This window comes from Falco rusticolus, chromosome Z, assembly GCF_015220075.1.
Source record: "Falco rusticolus isolate bFalRus1 chromosome Z, bFalRus1.pri, whole genome shotgun sequence".
NCBI lineage: Eukaryota > Metazoa > Chordata > Aves > Falconiformes > Falconidae > Falco > Falco rusticolus.
In genome coordinates this window covers 44,181,185-44,202,036 of record NC_051210.1, presented here as the reverse complement: position 1 = coordinate 44,202,036, position 20,852 = coordinate 44,181,185, and the positions used below count along the sequence as shown (strand labels likewise).

Sequence of the window (20,852 nt, the reverse complement as noted above, 5' to 3'; positions counted from 1 at the left end):
ATAATTTCTCTCAAGACATGAAACTAACACTAGCCAGGAGTTATCTTTATCTTCAGTACCACAGACACTGATACTTACCTAATCTGCCCAGGTTTATCAGCAACTCAATTCTATACTCCATCTTGCTCTCTCCTGTGCCCACACATCATCCTGTTCCAATCCCTTCATATTTTTCTTCCGTGAAGTCCCTTGCAAGTTTAGAATGAGCTCTCTCTAAGCCCCCAGAAATCAACTTAATTCTTTTCTTTCAAATTTCTTGAGAAAACCTTTCTTTACCATGATGTATGCCCAAGAAAACTTCACAAAGCTAGGATGTCAGTATGTGTTTAGGGCCACTGTTTCTCATGCTGATCACAACTATCTATTGTCTACGTTACATCTTTTATCTTGCTGATTTTAAACTTACTAGGTGTCACCCACACTTCTAAATTAGCTTTTTTATAAGTCCCAATATGCTGGTTCAAGAACAGCAATGCTGAATGCCAGCACCATTCACTGTTCATGTTATTGTTAAAAACCAACATAATCAACAGTTGAACTTATTGTGCACCATCCAATACCTAACAAGAAACTTAATGGCAGGAAATTGTATTTTTAGACAACATAAATGAATCAATGCTTTATAATTACGCTACCATAAACCCAATAAAATTAGAATATTCAGTGAGAATAATCTGAGAATTTGAATGCAAAACTATGTGTGATACTTCAAGCTACATGCAAGTACTAATAAAATCCCAGAACCCTGTGCTAAAAATGGGGATGCAGTTTTGACACGCGTCTTAATCAATACAGGTAAGAAAGAAATACCTATTCTTGAGCAATACTACATATCAATTAAGACCATTCCTGTGAGATCCTAATTATTCTACCAAGAAATAAGTGTTCTCAACAATGTTGAGAGTCAAAAATAGAGGTAGGTTACTTTAAATTACCCAGATTGTTCAGCATCTAGCCTTACGTTCATTGGGAACCAATGGTGCTCAGTATCAAACTCAAATTTATTCTCTGAGAAATTTTTGATTTTCTCTCTAAAGCTGCTATAAGTACTCCTGAATATGTCCTTATAGAAGTATACTGACTGAACATGACTGTAAAAAAGAGGAACAAAAGGACTCCACAGAGGTTCTTTTTTGTGAGACTGCAGCATGAGACCAAACACACTTTATTCTTACCCCCTCTGCAATGACAAAAACATTATTTGCTTTTATCAACTGTTTAGCAACTAGTTTCTTCTGATGTTCTAAAATACATTATGTAAGCGAGCATTCAAACCAAAGAACAGCAACTGGGGATGATAAGGAGATTCTCTTTTAAACCACAGTCTTCATTGAAAGTAAAACAGTGGTGTTGATATAGACTTCAAGCATTCCATGAAAGCTCTATGCCAACTATATAGTAAAACTAATTTTCTTGAGAAAGAAAATACTGGTCAGAACTTCCAGCAATCCCTGTTTTTTAAAAGAATTCTCATCAGATCTTAACAAGTTAAAAAAACAACAACCCAAACCACTCAGCCTAAACATATTAATTAAATTATCAATATAAACATGCTTTAGCACAGCAGAACTACTCCAGATTTTCTGTAGAGAATACAAGGTAAACAAAGTCCTGAGATCTTTAATCAATGTTTGCCTATTATGATCTGAATTAATTTTCTTCCATATTTTCTTATATAATGTAGGCAAATACCAATGCCTGTAACTACAGTGTTAAAAAAAGTAATTCCATAACCAGTAATGGAAACTGAAGTCATGTATAGCTTGAATGTGGCAAGAATTATGAAGAAAAATACGTTTGTTGAATTGTTTCATTTTGCTGCAATTCATATGAGGATAAAATCAAGGTTGTATAAATACCTCCATTGCAGATGTACTGGGGAAGTTTCATACACTCTTTCAACAGAAATAAAGTTTCATGCTATACCTACCTTTGATGGAAAGAAATGAAATCCCACAACTTAGCATACAGAATAAATTACAGTCTTCTGAAACAATATTTTACTTAAAACGTCTAGTTAAAACCAATTTTTAAATTTTATGCACAGTAAATGACCACATTTAAATAGACATATTTTTCAACATTGGCTCAAAAAGGGTTATCCTCTGCTTTTGCTCTGCCCTGCTGAGGCCGCACCTGGAGTGCTGTGCCCAGCGCTGGGCTCCCCAGTTCAGGAGAGACAGGGAGCGACTGGAGAGGGGCCAGCGGGGGGCTGCCAAGGGGGTGAGGGGGCTGGAGCATCTCCCTCATGAGGGAAGGCTGAGGGAGCTGGGCCTGGGCAGCCTGGAGAAGGCTGAGAAGGGATCTTGTCAAGGCATACAAATATCTTGAGAGTGAGTGCCAAGAGGATGGGGCCAGGCTCTTTTCACTGATGCCCAGTGACAGGACATGGGGCAACAGGCACAAACTGCAACACAAGGGGTTTCATCTGAATATGAGGAAGAACTTGTTTACCTCGAGGGTGACAGAGCCCTGGGACAGGCTGCCCAGAGAGGCTGTGCAGTCTCCTTCTCTGAAGACATTCAAAACCCACCTGCAGGCAACTCTGTGCAACCTGCTCTGGGTGAAGCTGCTTTAGCAGGGGGTTGGACAGGGTGATCTCCAGAGGTCCCTTCCAACCCTGACCATTCTCTCATTCTGCGATTTCTGCTGTTTTGTTTCTTTTTGCAGTTCCATTCTGTTTGAACAACTAATCAAGTTTACACTGACACAAAACCCAAGAAAGTGATAAAACAAACTGATAGTATTTCACTGACAGCAATTTACATTATTTCTCTATGGCATGCAAGCAAACAGTGCATGATGTTTTAGTATAAGCAAATGAAAATTCAACACAATCTGAGAGGTCGAGGGGAAGAGATAGAATGCTATTCTAGGGAGAAACAATTCAAACAGACTTGGAAGTCAGATTATGTAGACAGCTGAGCATGAGTTTCCAGTGCCACACTGAGGTTACAATGGCTAAGGTGACTCTCAGTAGTAAAATAAAATGCACAACAATAGCAGTGGCAGAGAACTTTATTTTTTACATGGATTCCACCACTATAGGAATTCCAGATACATTATGGAATTATAAAACAATGGACAATGCTGGATTAGATGAAATGTCCTTCTCTCCTATTCTTCAGCTGTGGCCAAATGGGATATCTAGGGAAGACTACAAGCACACACTGTATTTCCTCTTCATGTGTATCTTCCATATCCAATCACTTCCAGCTCAGTGAGGCTGTGATCTACGTGTGGTTTCTGTATATGTAATAACTGTCAGGAGAGTTCCTTTCCATGAACTTTACCATGACTGCTTGAGCTCTCGAACCTACATGAGTAGGTTCTCCTGCTGCCTGCAATCCTACAGCAAGGAATTCCAAAGATTAACTAATTTTCTGGGAAGAATCACCTTGTTTTGCTTTTAATTTTCATTTGATGTTCTACAGTTCTTGATGTTGAAGAAACAAAGACTAGCTCAACCTCTTCTAACTCCCTCTATGCTATTACAGATTTTGTAGACCACTATAAGGACCCCTCTCCTATCTCTCTTCCAGTCCTTAGTGATGTGTCTTCATGGTAACTATTTAATAACTTTGTTCATCCTTTTCCAGGCCTACTATATGATTTTAGCAATGGGGAAGCAGAACTGCACACAATAATTAGGGCTTGGGCAAGCCGACGATTATACAGTGGCACAGAGATCTCCATTTGCTTCTTAACTTTCTTAACTCTTTTTTGACTGCTACTGAGTGCTGAATTGACATTTTCCATTGAACAATTATTCAGATCCCAAAATACCACTCTGAGCAGCAACAGAGTTTGTAATTCTGTGTGAAATTTGGATTTCTTTTCCCTATATGGACCACTTAACCACTCTACACCAAATTTCATCTGTCATGTTATTATTTCTCTCATGCAGTTCTTTACTGTTGACCCTCATCTTTACTACCCAAACACTCTATGAGAGTGCTGATAGAAAAGCTGTGACAATGGTGACAGGCATTCTTTTACCATTCAAGGCAACTTGCACCTACGCAAGGGAGACTGCTGCCTACGATACTAGGCTGACAGAAGCAGCCTGCACACCACTGTGGCTGTACTTATTTTAATGAGGAACTCCCAATCAAAGCAGAGAGCAAAGCTTCTCAACTGCCTTACACCCCTCCAAGCAGGCATCATGCCATGCTGAGACTTGGGAAAAAGTCAGCTTAGCCATCCTGCCTCTTGATTTTTAGCCCACACCATGAAAAAAGTTTGGAACTGGTCCTGATTAAAGGACTGGCGACATGCCTAATATGTGCCTTCATGAGAAAACCAAAACTATTAAGGGATCAAAGAGAATAAGCACAAGTGACTCAATCACTTGAAGTGTAGAACAGAAAGTAACAGATGACTTTTCAAGATAACCAGCAAATATGTAACAATATCCACATGCCAAAAGTAGAAGCTTGGCATGGAACAGAGCAAGGCGCCTTTTCCATCCACTCCTATGAGAGTAACCTATCACTGAAATACTTCACCAAAATTTGAAGTTAATTTATTATTACATTTATTCTTATTTTATTTTCAACCGGAGCATAACTTTTAGAAAAATAGCCAAGCTGGAATGCGAGGAAGTCCTATGGTCTGTGTTGTACAGGAAATCAGAGCAGATAATCACAGTACCATCTCTCTAGTCCATTCTGTTATTCTAGAATGCTTCTTTGTGCCAAGCACTTTTGGGGTATATTTGCATAGCATAACAGAAAACTAGCAGTCAACTTTTGGGACACTTTTAAGAAATCTCTTGGAATTCAGCACAATACGTGCTATGTTCCACGTATTTCATTTCATTTGGTCTTTGCAAAAACACAGAGCACAAGCCAACAAAGCAGGGGAATTACAAACACATATCTAGCATCAAAAGGAAAAGGAGACACTCTCGAATTTAACAAAGGAAAACTAGGAATAAAACCTTAACTTGCACAATATTAAGCTTTACTGACTTTTAGAATTTCTACTCTTTCTAGTTCATTCTTTGCCCCCTGTTCTCTTTGGGCTTCCTACACCTCTGTCTTAAGCATCCCCAACACCTTTCTGATCCCTTATCCCAACCATTTCTTTTTTGTACAAGAATACTTCAACATTGCCTGTGGTCACAACGGTTATCCTTGAAAAATGCCTTAGTTCTTCTACTTCTCTTGACTTGGGGGGAAAGAAGAAATACCAAAGTCTTGTCAGTCTATTTTTTCTGCTAATAATTAAATTTTTCTACTACTAAAGTAGAAGGAGGTTTTTACCTATCACAACTTTCTTTTCATGATACCCACAGTGTCTGTAACCCTGTATAATTACCTTCTCCTTGTTCCTGCTCATCAGACAATTGTCCCTTTAAGTAGAAGCAAAAGAAACAAAAAAGCAAGGAGAAAAGCCTAGTATTTTGGTAAGTCTCGACAAGTCTCTTTAAGACAAATAAACTCAATACTATATATTCCTGGCTTTACCACACACTTAATTAACACAGGACACATAACTTTGTTGCTTACAGCTGTGAAGGGGTCTGCAAATACCAAAAGGACCTCTCAGGTATCTGCTGACAAAACTCACTAAAGCTGTAGATCCTGGCGGGACCCCTTTTTCACTACCTACCTTCTAGACTACCTCTTCCCACACTGCTCTGAGGGACTCTACCCTGCTTGTCCATCACTACCCCTGTAGAGTTCAGAGTCACAGAAAAGGTGAGGTTGGAAGAGACCTCTGGAGGTCATCTGGAGTCAAGAAACCTTCACCTTTTTCTGACTGTTGTCTCTTATTCCACTAGCTATCAGCCACCCATCCCATCCGACATTTTCCTAGAGATCAGCTTTAGCTCATGGTAGTGCACATGGTTTGAACACAAAACTGAAGTGCTGAAATACCTGACACTGGTGTACAAATGCAAGTGTTTATGTGAAATTCTGTGAGAGTAGCTGCCATCTAGCACATGTGGCAAAAGGCTTGCAAGATGGCCAGAGTGCTTTCACTGCAATGACGTGGACCAATAAGTAGTGTGAGTGTTTAATAGTTAGTATCCAATAATGATATTAATGCTATTAATGGCTTATGTTACTGGAGCTCCCCTTTCAGAAGAGTTTTGGCAATGCATGTAGTTTTTAGGCATCATTTTGGAAGTGCTGGCTATTAGTCATTAGTTCATGCAATGAATATGTTACACTGTATTCAACTGAATAATCCATACTACTACTTACACTGTCTTTTCAGTTTCCTTGGACACTGACACTTATACTTCTGTTTTAAAAGAGTACTTGCCAATTCCCAAATGTCCACAAGATATTTCAGCTAACATTGTCAGAAACTATCACAAATTACAAAAATTCTTTAAAGTATTAGAAATTTCAGACTTTTGTAGAAATCTAAGACTATTTTTTTTAATGAATAAGAAATAAGAGAAAAAAAAAAAAGAAATGCCAGCAGCACAAACACATATGAAAACACAGCAGGAATGAGAAAGAAAAATACCAGCCATAAAGCATGCAACCACTCTGCTTTTTTACTGTACTGCCTACCAAGCAGTCTCAGCTTCAAACAGAAATTGCCAGGTAAATAAATACTTACCTCCATTTCAGATGAAGATATGTTCTAAGATAGAGAACAATATCTAAAGAGGGATTCAGAGGGACAGGCCTGTAGATTTAAGAAGCCAAATTAACAAATGGAAAAAAGAGCAATTCTAATTCCCAAATAAGAATGAGTTTTCTTCAGGATATATCTTCTAGTATAAGACTTGTTCAAAGGAGCATATTAGGGAGAGGAGATCTGGCCTGAAGTCAGTTCCTTAAAGCCCGTAAATAGTTGCCTATATTACTACAGCTTTTTACAACCTCATCATTTTCCTTATTAATGTGAATTGCTTATATGCAATTTATGCTCTTGCTGCTTTGAAATTTGTTATGCACTGTAGCCTAAGGGCAAATTAGCCAACCTTTCACCTCAGTTTTTAAGTAGTGTATTCTATAAATACCTCAAAAACATGAGATACACTCTTTAATGTCACACGAATTTAGTTAGTGAGTAAATAAATGTATAAAACATAATACACGTCTTCTAAGAAATAGAACTTTTCCACTGTAAAACAGGAATGGAAAAAATTAATTCAGAATTTCTCCTCTTATCTTGCATCCAAATATGATGTATTCTACACTACTGCAGATTTTTTATAAAGGTGATAATAATCAAGTGACAGAAAGTAAGCTCTTTAGTTTAAAAGATACAAATGTTTTTTCAAGCTTCCCTTTCCTGTGATGAGCTGTTGATCTGTGCACCCCCAGCTTCCCTCCTCCTCCCCCCGGTTACCATGTATACTCCTCAGGAAAGCTAAACTCACAGTGAGTGCTACCATCACAATTCAATGGAGTGAACAAGGTTTGCACACAAAAGTCCACCTGGCCTTATTTATGGTATTCTTGTTGCTCTACAGGTGAGTAAATAAATACTGGTTTGAGTGTCAAAGCCATTGAAACCCCTCTTGTGCACAAGCAAGCAGGACCTTAGTAGACTCTACTTGACAGCTTCTGAGCACAAGACCTATTCAGAGTTGTCCAGCCCTTCTAAATAGATAACACCATCAATGCCACTAGACTACAGCAGCCTCCTTGCTGTGTTGGCAGTGTGGTCTCCAGGCAGCTGTAGGCATTTCTCCATGCTTCTAAATTAATCTCCCAGTCAAACATGGAGATATGGAAATGGATTGCAAGAAAAACCAACTGACCGCGTGCAAAGAGACACCCAGTAACAGAGTAGCATACTCTGCTCTGCTTTGTACCTTTCCAGGAAAGAGGATCAGGTACACAGGCTTGCTGACCAGCATCAGTATAATGGTCATTAGAACTGCTTCACACAGTGTAAAAATAACCAGTTAAAATAATGTTAAAATCATTTAAAATTAGTTTAAATTTTGGAAAGAAGTTAAAATAATGGAAAGAACAATATGCATCATGTTTCAAGACATTGGGTGAGGAGTGTAAAAAAATGGCACCATTGTGTTTGCTAGGAAATAGTTTAACACTAAAAGCACTTCTTCATTGTGGCAAATTCATTCCAAGGAATAATTTTGTCAGCAGATCATAAATCCACAAAACATGTCACAGGCTTTAGCACTAATGAAAGAGCAGGCTTAGAGGAGTTTTCTAGCCACTTTCTGAAGTGGCTTCTTCATTTTTAACATGAGAGCAGATGCTGATTTAAATGATTTTGGCTGGGTTGCTACTAATTGGTCTTTTCAGCTGCCATTAATTTATTTGTCTTCTTGTTCATTAAGAGATTTAATTGCAGCAACAAAAGATATTTGCCAATTTTCTTTTAGAAAAATACCGATAAGCTTTCAATTCAAAAAAATCCTCTTATTTTCCACTGCAAGGAGTTAGTTCCATATTATAGTAAATATTTCTATAAAATAGTATGTCTTTCTTCTAAGAGTTAGGAATTTTCAACTGTATGCATTCACTCATTTATATCTTAATAAAACAAAGTATTCAAGGAAGACCACAAAAGAAAACTTCATGAACTGGAAAAAGTTGTTAGCAAAAACAGTCACATAGCCCTTCACACAGAGAACATGTCTTTTATACAGCTGGTTGTGTGCAGATACCAAAAACCTCCAGATGCAACACACATTTTCACACAACCTTCCTCTCAGGACTGATTCAACCTCAGGCTCCTCATGACAAGTCAAAAAATGCAGACTTTTCTGTTGTTTTAAATGTTATTTTCTTAGAGCTTTTGACAAACTGTCATTAAAAAATGACAATTTATTGTTGCTGTCTGATTGAGAGTAGTTTTTTTTCTTCATTCTGCTCACCAACGGTTCTGAGAGATGAACTATGGCTAATTTTGTTGTGACAACTACAGATGTGAACTTGCCAGACTGAACATGGGCAGCAGAGCCAGAGGCATATGTTTCCATCCTGATTCTGATGCAGAAGCATCAAGTTCTGGTGGAGAAGCTGGGTGAGAAAATATTTTTCAGCCACAGCAGCTTTTGTACAGTGAAATTGTTTTAGCCTCTATAGCAAAATTTTGCCACTTTTTATCTCTCTGACTCACAGCACAGAGAATAACTGTACTCTGCTCCATCTTCTGCACCATTAGCAGACTTGTTTACCAAGCTTCCCTTAGTTTCAGTTGCCAATAATTAATGCTTTCAGAGCCACAAAGGCAGCAATGGAATTATTCAGTTGTTACAAAGGAATGAGTATGGGGAACAGAAGGGCTATTTGGTCTGCAGAACATTAAAGTCTGCTCTGAAAAGCCAACAAAAATCTTAACCACTTGCACATATCCTTCTAGTATTTGCCCTTACAAGCAATCCTTCACTTAAAAGTACAAATCTAAGTCTGGAGTCTTCACTTAAGAGTTCTACAACACTGTTTTTCCCAGGACCACCACCTTTCCTTTTCCTTATCAGATCACTTCTTATCTATATGTATTATTTATATCAGCACACTTTGTAATATAGTAAAGTAAGAGGAGAACTAGGTGCAATGAATTCACTGCTGGCTAAAAAGCTTCCACCCAGTCATTCCTAATACAGGAAAATCAAGCCCAGTTACTTACATGCTGCGTGCTTGTGTATTTTGTGTGTTATGTTAAATGCTGCATACAGATAGTAATAGTAAAGCTAGAATGTTTTAGACGAAATATCATGTCAAGAGAAAAAGCCTCAATCAATTCCAGAAGATACAGACAAAACATTTTTTTGAAAGAGTCTAACACAGATTCAACTCTTGAGAAGTACCTGATTCTGGTATATCTGCTGGCGTACCTCTGGCCAAACTTTCATATTTATGAAAATATAGGCCCTATTATTGGTCAGAAAACATTTAACTTCACTCACCATGAACCCAGTATCCACCAGTATTTACTTATCTTAAAAACAACAGAATTTAAAGTACAGGTACACTTCCAATATTTTAAGAGAAAATATTTTCCTTTTAAAGAAGGAATATGCACCTACCTGAAAGATCATGAGACCTAAGAAATAAAAAATCACCACCATCACAAATGCAACTCAGTTTAGAGATCAAATAAGCCAATTCAGCCCAAACTTTAATTTAAATTGGATTAAAAATCCAATAGAGACACAAAGTCTGTCTCCCATCCTTCACTTCTCTGCCAGAAACCTTAAATGTATACGCATTTTAAGACATACTTTTCGTTCCTTTCTGCTCTTCTGCTTGTGATATTTCTTCAGTTACAGGTGGTTTTGACACATTTTTTCCTAAAACACCCAAAAGGCAGTTATAATCCATCAAAAAATTTGAAAAGTTTTCATTTCTAGTAAGGTAAACCATCTTCCCTAGAGCAAAAAACCAAAAGCAAAATGAAAACACATAGAACTTCAACATAAAATTTTACTGACAAAAAGGAAAAAAACCCAAAAAACCCCCAATTAGTACAAAACAAAGCATAAAAACTTCCACCTTGAACTAAATAACAAGAAGACAACACAAAACATGGAACGAATTCATAAATAAGTTAGAAGGAAAATGGCTAGATTTCTGGTAGCTCTGAGAATTTAGAAGGTAAATTCTAGAACGTTTATAACTAACAGATAATTATTTTGAAGAACAAATGAATACAGCAGTCTTGCTAGAAAACAGGGGAGTGAGTAGTTGGAACTTGCAAGAAAAAAAGCAAAACTGTGTCAATATTACTTTTTCATCTAGGTCTGTCTAGAAACTATTTAGGAAGGAAGATTGCCAGCAGCCATGATGTCAAAAGTACTAAAGAAAAAGATAAACAAAAAAGAACTCTAAACCTAGCCAGTTACATTTATTTAAATTGAATGGAGCAATGCAAATGATGACACAAACAACCTCTCTAGTATTGTCAGGGACAGGCAACTCAGGAGGACTATAAGGATGTCACGAGGTTATGCAGGGTGAATATCAGAAAGCCGAAAGCCCAGGTAGAACTCAGGCTGGACACTGCTATAAAAGATAAGAACAAATGTTTTTACAAATACATTAGAAACAAAAGGAAGACCAAGGAAAATCTAAATCCTTTATTGGATGCGGGGGAGAACACTGCCACAAAGGATGAGGAAAAGGCTGAGGTACTTAATGCTTTCTTTGTCTCAGTCTTTAATAGCAAGACCAGCTTCCCTCTGGTTACTCAACCCCCTGAGCTGGAAGACAGGGATGAGGAGGAGCAGAATTCAGTCCTGACAGTCCAGGAGGAAACAGTTAGTGACCTGCTGCTCCACTTGGATGTGCATAAGTCTATGGCGCTGGATGGGATTCACCTGAGGGTACTGACGGAGTTGACAAAGAACTCACAGAGCTCTCAGAGGTACAATCTTCACTGGGCAAAAAATCTGGCTGTATGGCCAGGCCCAAAGAGTGGTGGTGAATGCAGCATCATCCAGCTGGTGGCTGGTCACAAGTGGTGTTTCCTAGGGCTCTGTGTTGGGGCCAGTCCTGTTTAATATCTTTATTGACAATCTGGGCAGGGAATTGAGTGCACCCTCAGTAAGTTTGCAGGTGATGCTGAGTAGGGACGGGGAGTGTCGACTTGCTGGAGGGCAGGCAGGCTGTGCAGAGGGACCTGGGCAGGCTGGAGCGATGGGCCGAGGCCATTCCTGTGAGGTTCAACAGGGCTCAGTGCCGGGTCCTGCCCTTGGGTCACAGCAGCCCCACACAGCGCTACAGGCTGGGGCAGAGCGGCTGGAAAGGGCCTGGTGGGAAAGGGCCTGGGGGTGCTGGTCCACAGCCGGCTGAGCGTGAGCCAGCAGTGTGCCCAGGTGGCCAAGGCGGCCAGCAGCACCCTGGCTGGTACCAGACACAGTGTGGCCAGCAGGGCCAGGGCAGCGATGGTCCCCCTGTCCTGGGCACTGGTGAGGCCGCACCTCGAACGCTGTGTTCAGGTTTGGGCCCCTCGCTGCAAGAGGGACGCTGAGGTGCTGCAGCGTGGCCAGAGCGGGCAGCGAGGCTGGTGCAGGGTCTGGAGCACAAGTCTGACGGGGAGCGGCTGAGGGAACTGGGGCTGTTCAGTCTGGAGATAAGGAGACTTGGGAGATCTTACCACTCTCTACAACTACCTGAGAGGAGGCTGTAGAGAGGTGGGTGTTAGATGGTCTCTTTTTCCCAGATGACAAGTGATAGGACAAGGCAAACTGCCTCAAGCTGTGCCAGGGGAGGTTTAGATTGGATATCAGGAAAAACTTTCATCACTGAAAGGGTGTTGAAGCATTGGAACAGGCTGCCCAGGGAGGTGCTGCAATCATCATCTCTGCAGGTGTTTAAAAAATGTGTAGATGTGGTGCTTAGGGACATGGTTTAATGGTAGACTTGGCAACCATGGGTTAGTGATTGGTTCTGATGATCCTAAAGGTCTTTCCGAGCCTAAATGATTCTATGACATTCTATGATATTCAAATAAATTAAGTAGATCCCAGTATTCACCCTTATCAACAAGATGGTATGGTAGAGAAACTCAGAAGTTTTTAAAGCAAAAGGAAATCATCTGTATACTTACAGGCCTGTACAGCACTCTCATAGGTCTCTTAATAATAATTAGCAAGTAGCATTATCGTTTGTAAGCACAATGTTTAGGAGTGCCTAGACCCAGACTGTGTGTGCTGGTTCATAATTAAACATGTTTGTTATCAAGAAGGATGCAGTATGTTTTGGAATGTTTTGAATTAGTGTCTCTATAAAATAAACTGCTAAAAATACATCCAGAGTGTCTATAAATTCTACCCTTTATTATCTGCATTAATGCTACCTCAAAGAAAATAATTTACTGAAGTATGTCATCTTTAAACTTAAATTTGATTGTAATGGGAAAGTACTTTTAAAAGCATAAAGTAAGAGTAGTCCGATGGTATTAATCTTAAAACAAAGCACCTGCTATGAGCAATGGTTACTCTGCTAAAGTTTAAAAAAAATTAAGAAAGAACTGTTATCTCATTTTTCACATCTTCAAATGTAAACATGCAATGAAATCAACAAATAATCACTCTTTGCTGTGTCTTTGATTTGTCCCAGCTACATGGCTTCCTTCATTAATTCCAAAATCTCATCTTGCTGTACTTGTCTTTTTGCACTCCCCTTTTCTGACATGTGAATTACCTGTCCTGTAAAATTCACTTAGCATTGTAGTACTTCTTTTGTTCAGAAAAATATTAGTTCTGCCAACACACACTCATGCCAGGGCAGCTTTGTAAGACGGAAGAACACTAGATTACTACTTACTGAAAGTAAGAAATGTTTCGGAAATGCAACGTGATGACCTTTCTCTGAAATTCATTTTTCACAGTATTCTGGTATTCTGTTTTTCTCCTTAAGAAAAAAGTAATTGTTCATACTGCTACAAAGATCTGTTGTTAATTGCAAACATATGCACTGTCATCTTTACCAGGCTATTTTAAAAACCAACCCAACTCACGGTAACAGGACAGAATTTCTATTCTATGATCCTCATGCTGAACAGCCATATAAAAGGTCTTCCCAGTGGGCTAAGTGCATACTTTTACCCTTTTTTTAAAAATGCAAATAAGTTGAAATTTCTAATGTTGCCTTCAGTGAAGAAGGAAAACAGTGAATTTCCTGTGATACAGGATACATGTTAGTCTGGAAGATGAGGGAAAAGTTTCAGTGAACTAGTATTTTAAAACCTCTATTGCATCTCCAGTTCAGATTGGTTTAAACAACTTGTTTCTTCTGTATATTTGAAATACAGCAAAAACTAATGTAATTGTGCAAGCTGTGACTGACTGGCACAATCAAGCAACCAAGAAATATTTTTAAAACTGCTTTTAAAAACTGACATATATTCACAAATGGAATGCTGTTTTCCCTTCCTCCAATGTCATGTGATTTCTTCCTCATCCTGTTTGAAGTTTTCACAAAATCACAGAATGGTCAGGGTTGGAGGGGACCTCTGGAGATCATCTAGGCCAGGGGTCCTCAAACTACAGCCCGTGGGCCAGATACGTCCCCCCAGGGTCCTCAATCCAGCCCCCGGTATTTAAGACCCCCCCATCCCCTCCCCGCCGGGTGTTGGGGGGGAAACCAAGCAGCCACAGATGGCTGCCTGCCGCTGCATCCGCGCGCCGGCCCCCTGGTTAAAAAGTTTGAGGACCCCTGTTCTAGGCCAACCCCCTGCTAAAGCAGCTTCACTCAGAGCAGGCTGCACAGAATCATGTCCAGGCAGGTTTTGAATGTCTCCAGAGAAGGAGACTGTACAGCCTCTCTGGGCAGCCTGTCCCAGGGCTCTTGTTGACCTCAAGGTAAACAAGTTCTTCCTCATATTCAGATGAAACTCCTTGTGTTGCAGTTTGTGCCTGTTGCCCCTTGTCCTTTCACTGGGCATCAGTGAAAAGAGCCTGGCCCCATCCTCCTGGCACTCACCCTCAAGATATTTGTATGCCTTGACAAGATCCCTTCTCAGCCTTCTCCAGGCTACCCAGGCCCAGCTCCCTCAGCCTTCCCTCATGAGGGAGATGCTCCAGCCCCCTCACCCCCTTGGCAGCCCCCCGCTGGCCCCTCTCCAGTCGCTCCCTGTCTCTCCTGAACTGGGGAGCCCAGCGCTGGGCACAGCACTCCAGGTGCGGCCTCAGCAGGGCAGAGCAGAGGGGCAGGACACCCCCCGCACCCGCTGGCCACGCTCCTCCTGATGCAGCCCGCGCTGGCAGCGGCCTTCTTGCCCACCAGGGCACACTGCTGGCCCACGGGCCACTCGGTGTCCTCCAGGCCTCCCAGGCCCTTCCCCGCAGAGCTGCCTGCCAGCAGGTCAGCCCCAGCCCGTGCTGGTGCGTGGGGTCGCTCCCCCCCGGCGCAGGACCCTACCCCTGCCTTTGCTGAGCTTCATGACGCCCCCCCTGCCCCACTGCCCAGCCTGCCCGGGCCCCGCCGAACGGCAGCGCAGCCCCCGGGGTATCAGCCGCCCTCCCAGCGCTGTACCACCAGCAAACTCGCTGCGGGCACGCTCTGCCCCTTCACCCAGGGCGCTGGTGGGCTGAGCAGGACGGGACCCGGTGCTGAGCCCCGGGGCACAGCGCTGGCTGCGGGCCCCCAGCTGGGCTGCGCCGCTGGTCACAGCCCTCTGGGCTCTGCCATCAGCCAGGTCTCAGCCCACCTCCCTGCCCACGCGCCCAGCCCACCCGGCCTGCGCTCACCTGGGGCGGCTGTGGGAGACAGGGGCAAGAGCCTTGCTGAGGGCAGGGCAGACAACACCCACTGCTCTCCCCTCATCCACCCGGCCAGGCGTTCCAGCACAGAAGGCTATCAGGTTGGTCAGGCGTGATTTCCCCTTGGTCAATCCATGTTGATTACACCCAATTAATCTTTTCCATGCTTTGAGGTGACCTCCAGCATGAGCAGTTCCATCACCTTGCCAGGGATGGAGGAGAGGCTGACTGGCCTGTAGTTTCCCTGAGTCCTCCTTCTTGCCCTTTTCAAAGACTGGAGTGACACTGGCTTTTCTCCAGTCCTCAGGAACGTCTTTGGTCCTCCATGACCTTTCAAATATGGATAGTAACTTAGCAATAACATCTTCCAGCTCCCTCAGCACTCAGGGGTGCATCCCATCGAGGCCCATGGGTTTGTGGGTGTCAGGTTTGCTTAAATGATCTCTAGCCTGATCCTCCTTGACCAAGGGAAAGTCTCCTGTTCTCCAGACTTCCTCTCTTGCCTCCAGGGTCTGGGTTTCCTGAGAGCTGGCCTTAGCAGTAAACTCTGAAGCAAAGAAGGTATTCAATGATTTCTCCTTCTCTATGCCCTTTGTCACCAGGGACCTGGTGTGACTACGTCACTCATTCAGCAGCAGGCCGTATTTTCCCTACCCATCCTTTTGCTGCTGATATATTGAAGAAGCCCTTCTTGATGTCCTTGACATCCCTCACCATATTTAATTCCAAATGGACCTTAGCCTTCCTCGTTGCATCCCTGCATACAAGGTGCACATCCTTGTATGTGTATTTAAAAATATTGTCAACTGCCAGGATTTGCAAATGCAATACTTTTTGTCAGTCTCCTCTTTCCCAGTCCCCCAGGCAGAGGAGAAAGTGGCAAGAGTATGTTCATTACACAAATGAGGATTTCTTACAGAGAAGAAGTCTGAAAAGGCTTCACAGTGTTCCTATATCCCTCCCAAGTGGCCTGTCCCTTTTTCCACATCCTGTAAACTTCCTTTTTCTGTTTGAGTTTTGTCAGAATCTTCTTGCTCATACATGCAGGCCTCCTGCCACTCTGCTTGATTTCTTACTCATTGGGATGCACCAGTCTTGAGCTTTCTTACACTTTAACTTGATTAAGAAAAAATTCAGACAGCAAAAAGAGCTTTCGCTACTTCCCATCTATCAACTGATTTTTTATTTCTCTATGCCTCACATGTACATTTAATTTACTTATCCTAATATTCACATTAACCCAACCGCAATATCTCAAAGAAGCCAAGACAGGCTGCCATCAACTTCCATCTTATTATGATATGGAAAGAAGAAGTGTTCATAAAAGTAATTGATTCAAGCCCTCACACAAAAAGACTAATCTCAGAGACTGTAAATCATGTTGTACAATGAACGGCTACTTAACAAACACTCAGTTTACTGATTTCCACTTTATGACACTGAAAAGCAACATAGAGATAATAAATATTACTTCCTCCACCCTGCCCCCCACCCCCTGCCTCCTGCCTCCACCCCCCCACCTAGTTCACCTCTAGCATCAAATTTTAGAGTGGTTGTGACAGAAAAAAGACGGGGAAAAAATAAACAATCCATTAAAAAACTGTAGAGTTTAGACAGTACTATAATAATTCTTTGAATTATCAGGCTCCTAAACATCTGCAGGACTGATGCTTAAAATATACCCAAAACATGCTACAATACCTTCCAAATTCAAATTAAGGATGAGATGAAGTATCCCAAAGAACATACGACCTGCAATTAGGATAAAAATTGTCTGTTCAGTTAAAGATCCAGCGCAACTATATAGGTAAGTACTTCATCCAAGCTACTTCAAACCAATATAAAACAAAAACCCGCTCTCATCTCCATGCAGCATCTATAGAAAGTTAGGCCATTTGCTTAAATACTTGCAGTTGAAAACAGCAATAAAAAACCTCTTTAAACACCTTCTATGAAACTTGCTTTTATTTGCAAACATTCTGTTGATATATGAGTTACAGATTTTCATACACGTCACATTACAGGGAAGAGACACTTGGTGCAGAACAATCTGTTCTCCACCACAAAAACATTACATGAAGATATACAGCAGCCAAAGAATTCCAGGGCCCACAGAGGAGACAACCTGACCTGGTCAAAGCACAGACTGCATACAAGAAAAACAAACAAACAAACAAACCATACTAAAAGGGCCAGAAGGAAACACATTTTTCAGGGAAAAGAAGGCATGCCATGGAGAAGATGGACATACTGAAATGCATAGGAGCACGATGGACAATTCCTGCATGGTGGAATTCACTGGACACAGCTTTGCAATACAATTATGACAGCAGAATCACAACCCTTCTGTTTTTCACTGTTGTCAACATGTTGTTTCATTACAGGCTTCAGATCTTTTAATGAAAGGCAATTACAAGATTTATAGTACTTTGCATTGTATCCATTGCCTAAATGAAAGATTAAAACGCAGTTTCTCCTACAAAGTGACTGGAGCAATGCGTGGTTATTTTCACGTTGTCTCTCAAGAGTTTCTCCCTGTGTAAACAAAAATAACTTTACTTTCTAAATGCCACTGAAGCTGAGCCTGCCAAACAATTTTCTTATCACTTAGCAGTTTGTTAACTTTCATAAAGAAGCACAAGACCAAATTCTGCCTCTCTCCAACAACTGAAAAATAGCATTATAATCTTCTGAATCTGAAGAAATTGGCAACACAGCAATCAATCAAGAGCACAATCTAACCAGAATAGTGTGTTACGGGAATGTATCCAGCTCAGCTCAGAGCCCAGAATGAGACGAAGTTTGCTGTTTATTAAGTCTTTGTATTTTGTTCCTAATGGGAAGAAAAACCAAAAACAAAATCAAAACTCAGTTAAGAGGCAGTGCAAATAAATTCCTTCAAAGAGGTTCCAATTAACATTTTTCATCAAAATACACACATCCAAATTATGATGAAGTATATTCACAGTCACATTTGCTGTTTCTTTAACTGCTGCCTTACTAAGGATTTAAAGGTGTTTTACAAATAACTCACAAACCCTCAGCATATTTTTGTTATGTGGGAAAGAATTACCCTAATACCTCAGCTCTCTGAAGTTCAAAATTTGTTTTTGCTGACACCACCTGCTCTTTTATGATACAAGAATTTTAATTTCCCCATCCTTTATTTTAAAATTTTTTTCCTATCTCTCTTCTCTATAACCCTAAGGAGAATAAGTAACACAAGCCAACTTAAACAATAAAGAATGTGACCGTAATTTTGTTTTAATGTTTGATGTTTGATCATATAAAATTATACTTTTTGAATTAAAAGTAGTCTATCAACTATATTTTCTTCATATATTACTTTTGTTAATAAACCTATAAATTCTACAAATTATTTCTGGCTCAGTACTTCTTACACAGTCTTCCCTATCTTGACACTAAAATTTAATCAACTGGAAATCCCTTTTAATTTAAGCAAATATCACCCAATAATTTCCTTACATATTCTTCATGATAATTGAGTAACTGATGCAATGAATGGATGCAAAGGATGCAACTGATTTAACTGAAGCAGATTTTTTTTTTTATAGTTCTATAATTACAAGCACTGACTGAAACAAAAATGTAATTGTAGACCATATGTTGAAAATAAAAATGGTTGGAGAATACATTCAAGTTATTTAAGTACATAAAAGTTGCTACCAAATCCATAAAAGGGCTGTAGGTGGTATGTTTTAAGGCATACCAACATTAAGCAGGTCTGATGTTTTCCTATACAGACCCATAATTCCTCGTTCTGGAGCTCTATTGACAAACCAGGCTCTTCCTGTCATGCACGGTCTAACTCTACAACTTAGATTAAAATTCTTTTCCTTTTTATACTTATTACCAGCTTGCAACTTTGAAAATTCTCCCTTCCTAGCCAGCTCTATCCCATGCCCACTCACCCTGCCCCTCTTTCCACTAGGAACTCCCCGTCATTCTGTAGAATCAGACAGTGGGGAACCAAATTCCCCACAAGACATATATGGATTTTTAAGGTTCTGCCTGTAGAAGGTTATTACTCAAATAATTTATGTAAAAACTGAAATTTCATGGACTGAAACTAGGATTTTCTTTGTACTGGCTTACCTCATTCTCTTTGGATGTGTACCGTATCTTAAAGAGTATTCATGGCTCTGATCATCACTTGCATGGCAGTGAATATGTTTTGGAAAGCCAGTTTTGTGAAGCTTTTTCAGACTTCTCTGTAACCTGATCCGTGAAATCCTCATTTGTGTAATGAACATACTCTTGCCACTTTCTCCTCTGCCTGGGGGACGGGGAAAGAGGAGACAGACAGAAAGTATTGCATTTGCAAATCCTGGCAGTTGACAATATTTTTAAATACACATACAAGGATGTGCAACTTATCTATGCGTATGTGAGTCACCATTAACTGTAGTCTCTCTTCTGAATTCTCCGTTCTCCATAATCTACATTGTTTTAGTCAAAATACTTTCATTGCTGGGTTTGGGAGGCTTTTTTTTTTTTGGTAAAAGATATCTATAAGTATCTTACAATGCGTCCTACAATGTTTAATCTAAGCATCTTGCAGGCTGAAGTCAGATTACCAAACAAGCAAGGCACTTGAGTACAAAAGAAAGAAAATCTGGTTTTGTAAGGATCAAAATCCTCCATATCGAGAACTTTGTACAAAGCTTATGTACCATTTACACCTTAACAATAGAGCCTGCACTAATCCTGAACATGGGGAAGAACTTCATCATTAGGCCACATTATTTAGTTTCACATTACTACTGATTGTTATATAGATACTGATTGAAAACGTGTTAACTGAAATTATGAAAAATACATTCATTGCTCTCAGCTACTCTGGGAATTATTGATTCTGTTTAAAAAACCCCTTACATATATGTCATATATGTAATATATGAACTTACATCATTGGTGTAATATTTTGCATATACATACTGTTTCAAGCCCATTTACAGCCCATAACAACGTATTTCCTGACATTTTTCAGGACATACACCTTGTTCTTCTGTTATTTCCTATTAGCCTTACAACAGAAAAATGTCTGCACTGCTCATATCAAGCAGCCACTCAAGCAGTGTCCCACCTCCAGCCAAGTTTGTAAGTGGCGGCCAAGAGAAGAGTAAAAAGAGGGCCAGAATATATGACACTTCCTCCACAAAACCCTCCCTGCATCTTAAAAGTTAAAACTTAGCTTAGAAGTTCATTAGCTGAATGCTACCTGTTTGGCAGTCCCACTGTAACTCTTGAGTATTTGGGCAGATGTCTCCTTAAAACCATGGGAAAATACATTTTAGTAAGGAGTTTCAGAGCTCTATCACCCATGATAGATCATTTGTTCTGAGCCTGGATCCTCCATCTTCATTCCTGTTTCTTGTATTCAATAAACCTTCTCCCCTGCCTTCTCCATGTATGCTCAATTTTATACACCTCTGTCATACTGTATTGGGTTTGTTTGTATGACAGAGGTTTGGTAGCAGGGGGTGCTGCAGGGGTGGCTTCTGCAAAAAGATGCTAGAAGCTTCCCCATGTCAGACAGAGCCAGTTTCACCAGCTCCAAGAGGATCCCCACTGCTGGTGAAAGCTAAGCCAGTGAGCAATATTTGTAGCGCCTCTGTGATAACGTATTTAAGAAAGGGTAAGAAAAACTGTGCAACAGCTATGTGAGAGGAGT

General features: G+C 40.6%; 1 pseudogene; it reads right to left on the bottom strand.

The window, feature by feature from the left end:
- The window catches only part of LOC119140968, an 87,059-nt pseudogene that overhangs the window by 30,129 nt on the left and 36,078 nt on the right, over nt 1-20,852 (bottom strand).